General features: G+C 38.0%; 1 pseudogene; it reads left to right on the top strand.

Annotated features, from left to right (window-relative positions):
• Positions 1-3,709: 3,709 nt before the first annotated feature.
• LOC122639588 lies at positions 3,710-4,779 on the top strand (annotated as a pseudogene).
• The last annotated feature ends 575 nt before the right edge of the window (positions 4,780-5,354 follow it).

The following is a 5,354-nucleotide window of genomic DNA, read 5'->3' as shown; positions in this document are numbered from 1 at the left end:
TCATCTATAAAGGAGATAAAGTATCTCTCTCCGTTCAGTCATGGTGTGGGAAAAGGTCCACAAATGTCAGTATGTATGATTTCTAAAATTTCTGAACTTCTCTTCGCACCTCTTTTGGACTTGTTGGTTTGTTTGCCCTTTATACAATCTATACAAGTCCCTAGATCAGTAAAGTCTAGAGTCTCAAGGACTCCATCCTTTATTAATCTTTCGATTCTATCAATGGAGATATGTCCTAATCTCCTGTGCCAAAGCTTGGAAGATTGTTCATTTGTAGCACAACGTTTGTTTCCAATGTATATAGAATTAGACAATAAATTGCATTTAAAAGTAGAATCTAAATGCAGCGAATACAATCCATTAACTAAAGTACTAGAACTAATATTAACATTGTTTTTCGATAATGAAAATACTGTTCCTTCAAAAACAAATTTAAAATCTAATGGTGCTAGTTTAGGCACCGACAACAGGTTTCGATCAAATAATGGAATGTAAAATGTCTTGTCTAAATCTAAAATAAATCCAGAAAGCAGAACTAGTCTGTAGACCCCTATGGCCTCAACTTGAGATGGCATCCCTTCAGCTGAATAGACATGTTGCTCACTTAGAGTCGGTGGCCTTGTCTCCAGAAAACCCTGCAGGGAATTGGAAACATGAATTGTTGCACCTTAATCAATCCACCAATTTTCATACTGAGAATTCACAAAATTTGACTCATAATAGACAAAGGTCTGAAGAGTACCTTTCTTCTCCATCCACTGCTTAAATTTGGAGCAATCCTTCTTCAGGTGTCGTTTCTTCTTACAGAAGAAGCACTTGGAAGGTTTCTTAATGCCCTCTTTCTTCATAGGCTTCTTCCATGCTTTCTTCTTCTGAGTAGACTTGTCGGATTGACCTTTCTCAAGAGTGGTTGTTTGGTACACACTCTCCTTTGACTCCCTTTTCAATCTCTCTTCTTCTTGAACACACATGGTCAATAGTTCATTGAATGACCATTCATCCTTATGTGTGTTAAAGGAGATCTTAAAGGGGCCAAACTCCTTAGGCAGAGTGTTCAGAATGTAATATACCAGAAAAGGTTTAGAAATATCCAATTTCAGTGTTTTCAATTGGGCTGCGATGTCCCTGATGTGCATGATGTGTGCTCTCACACCTTTACTTGCATTATACTTAATGGAGCTAAACTGGCCTATTAAGGTTATGGCTATGGCTTTGTCTGAACTCACAAATTGGGCCTCAATTTCCTTCAAATATTCCTTAACTGTATCACAGTCAGGAATTGAACCCTTAATGCTCTTATGAATACGAGCCTTGATGATTGATAAGGAAATACGGTTAGACCGCTCCCAATCCTTAAAGTGAGATATCTCAGCTGGAGTACTAGTGTCTTTAAAAGGAGCAGGTTTATCCTCACGCAAAGCCAAATCATAGTCCATGCCCATAAGTGCAAGTTCAGTCTTTTCCCTCCAGTCAACATAATTATTCCCATTGAGCATAGGAAGAGAAAATTGGTTGTTAACCACTGCTGCAAAATTAAAAGATCTATAGTAAATGAAGCATGCTAAACAATTTCTATTGTTCTAGTACTAAAATTCAAACAATGTCAATTTTTGTGATATTTAATCAAGCTCACTACAGCTTGCCTGTGGGCTAAGGCTGCAAGTTGCAATGATTATCATTCTTTATACTGAATAATAATAATATTTATATTCAGAATCACAAATTAATGTTAGTCCTAACTTACCTATGGGCATCAGTTGCAACCAACATTAATCAATAACTAAATGATAAGATCAAAATATATCTCATTAGACAACCTTACCTGTGGGCATCAGCTGCCTTAATGATCAATATTTTATCCTACCCCAACTTGTATGCATTAAAGTAGTCACTACCTGTGGGCATCATGTCTACTTTGTACATAAGTTGTAAAAATTGTCTTTCATATTTATAAAAGTATCAAAAAGTCTTTATGGGATTTGATGGAGTATGTGGCATACAAAATCCCTTAATGGTAATTTTATAAACACAAGACAAGATAATAATGATGTAGAAAATTCTGAATTAGGGTCGATCATAATAAAAATAAATAAATAAATCAGCATGCTTATAACAACAAAATAAAGTAAAGATTCACCAATTATTCATAATGTAGTCTAATGCAGCCAAACATACCATATATCCTTGAAAAATATATATATAGAACTTAACTTAATGTGTTCCAATCATAGCATGGAGCACAAAATTACACTTCAAAAGAACCACAATATAAACTCCCACTGTTCCAATGAAGTGTTTCTTAAAAAATGATTTATGTAAATATATGCAACCAAAATTGTACACATAAATCAATTAATGAACCAAAGGAGTAACCTTGAACCAGTTCCAAAAGTGAACCAAAATTATTTGATCAACACCAAGTTAAATCAACCAAAACAGGTCTTTTCATAATTACTAAAGCACCCTCATATGAGAGCTTGACATATGGCAATTAGTTTTAACTTCTCATTAAGAGACAAGAAGACCTTTAATGAAATAGCAAATTACATACCCAGTATGGTACGTTTCCAATCATGCAAAATCACCTTCTTCTTCTTTTTTTTTTCTTTTTTTTTATTATTATTATTATTGGCGAACAGAACAGTTCCATAAAAATGGCTTAGCCATTGATTAACTGCAATGATTGCAGGCAAGACTTCTGTCCAAAACTTTGCCATAATGGTTGTCGGGCAAGTCTGATAACCGCAAGGTCTGCCCTCTTTAACAACCCTAACCCGTAATATAAAGATTTCATCCAAATAATGATTCTTTAACAGAGAAATCAAATGATTCACAACAATGATGATATACATATTAAACAAAGACTTTTGTAAGGCTGCAAAGAAATGGTGAATCAAAATTGACCATTATGGTCAGATAACTATTATCATGCCAAAGATTCGATGGATAGGAGACATAATCTCTGGCTCTGATACCACCTCTAAGAAATTAAGGCGGAGTACATGGAACATACCTCCACCATTAGGACCGAGATTCGCCATCCTCTATCCAATCAATCTTGATCTCTCTTCAATCGATCTTGGTTGACTCTTTGAAGAAGTAGAATGTTGTTGTTTTGAACTTCTTCTGATTTTTAAAAGTCTCTCAACTTTTTCACTTTTCACACACCTTTGATGGATAGATTGTGTGCTATATATATAGCTTTTAAAACCAGGGAGTCCAATCTCCTTAAGGCTCTCATCTCAATAATTCCTCCCATTAAGGACTTTATCTTAATGGAGCTTGATGAAGTGCATATTTCCATATTCCACCATTAAGATGGTTCTTAGAATTTCAAAGAGGAATATGAAGAGATACTACTTATTCTCATGTCCAACCATTAAGATAGTTAGAGTTTCTAAAGGGAATATTAAGAAATAATACTTTATCTTAATGAAGTGCACATTCTCACTAAGATGGTTAGTGTTTCTAAATGGAATGTGAATTAAAGGAATTACTTTTTATATTGTGCTGATGTGGCATTTCTTATCCTGTGCTGACGTGGCACAGAGGCCACATTGGCTTACAAGGAGCTGATGTTCGGAGTATCGCAAAGCAGGGGAGACCTAACAGAGTACCATTGAAACCATCGAGGTGGAAGCAGAGGCGGATATGCAAGAGGAGAATGTCTAAGAGAGAAAAACGGGAACTTATACTGAAACAGGAAACTAGATCTTTGGTGCCGCGGGAGGAGAGAATAGCTGCTGCAATGGAGAAAGACAAGATTACGAAGGAGAACACCAGAGATATGAGGAATGAGAAGATCGCTTCAATGGCAAAGAAGGCAATCGAGAGGTATAAACGTGATCCAAACTATCGATTCTTACACGATCGGGTCTCTGAGGTCTTCGCTGAACTTTTGGTAGCCGATCTTCAGTTCTTGAAATCTGGACAACTCAGTAATATTAGTCTTGCAGCCAAGTGGTGCCCCTCTCTCGATTCTTCTTTCGATCGATCAATTCTCCTCTGTGAAAGCATCGCTAGGAGAGTCTTTCCGCGAGATTCTTATCCAGAATACGAGGGAATCCAAGAAGCTCACTATGCTTATCAAATCCGCGATCGTCTCCGGAAGGAGTTTCTTGTCCCAATTCGCAAAGTCTAGAGTTGCCGGAGGTTTACATGTCTGCAAATTTATGGAATTCGATTCCGTACAAACGTGTTGCCTCAATCGCCATGAAAACCAACAAGGAGCACTTCTTGAAACATGACAAGGAGCGATTCGAGGAATATCTCGGCAGTGTAGAGCGCGGAGAAGCCAAAATCGCCGCCGGTGCATTGCTGCCGCATGATATCATAAAATCCATATACGACGCTGATGACGGTGGCAAAGTTGCAGAGCTTCAGTGGCGTAGAATGGTGGAGGATTTATCCAAGAAGGGGAAGCTAAGGAACTGCATTGCTATCTGCGACGTCTCTAGTAGCATGATTGGGACGCCAATGGATGTATGTGCTGCTTTGGGGCTATTAATCTCGGAGCTGAGTGAAGAGCCATGGAAAGGGAAGGTAATCACCTTCAGCGCACGTCCTCAACTTCACATGATCAAGGGAGATGATCTTAAATCGAAGACTCGTTTCATTAGAGATATGGATTGGGGAGCGAACACAGATTTTCAGAAAGTGTTCGATCAAATACTGAAAGTCGCCGTTGAACGGAAGCTAAAAGAGGAGGAGATGATAAAGAAGGTCTTCGTGTTTAGCGATATGGAGTTCGATGAAGCTTCATAGAGTAACAATTGGGAAATGGACTCTGTTAGAAAAACTCTGTTTGAATAAAGAAACTTCAAACTCCACTTAGAGATAATAGAGATGAACCTGTTCACAATAGTCATATCCTATCAGACGTGACCGTAGGATCTTCTAATCCGATTTAATTCAAGAGATAAAGAAAGTAATATAATAAATACCATTTATAACTCTTGTAGTTTTCCGATGTGGGACTAAAGCACTTTTCCCAAAATAACAAATTATTTATCTAATCTCTCATTTATTACCATCTATCTAACAGACTCTGATAAAGAGATGACTTACAGTTCGGCATCATCGGACTCTGAAGAGTCTTATGAGATACAGAGAAGGAGCAGGTGGGAGACGGATTATGAAGCGATATAGAGGAAATTCAAGAAAAGCGGGTACTCATCGGTGCCTGAGATTGTGTTCTGGAACCTGAGGAACTCGGAATCGACACCGGTGTCGAGCAACCAGAGTGGAGTGGCTCTAGTGAGTGGTTTTTCCAAGAATATGGTGAAGCTGTTCTTGGAGTATGACGGGGTGGTGAGTCCAAACGCCGCCATGGAGCTCGCCATCTCTGGTAAAGA

Source organism: Telopea speciosissima, chromosome 9 (genome assembly GCF_018873765.1).
Source record: "Telopea speciosissima isolate NSW1024214 ecotype Mountain lineage chromosome 9, Tspe_v1, whole genome shotgun sequence".
Lineage (NCBI taxonomy): Eukaryota > Viridiplantae > Streptophyta > Magnoliopsida > Proteales > Proteaceae > Telopea > Telopea speciosissima.
The sequence above is the reverse complement of the archived record's forward strand: the minus strand, read 5'-3'. Positions and strand labels throughout refer to the sequence as shown.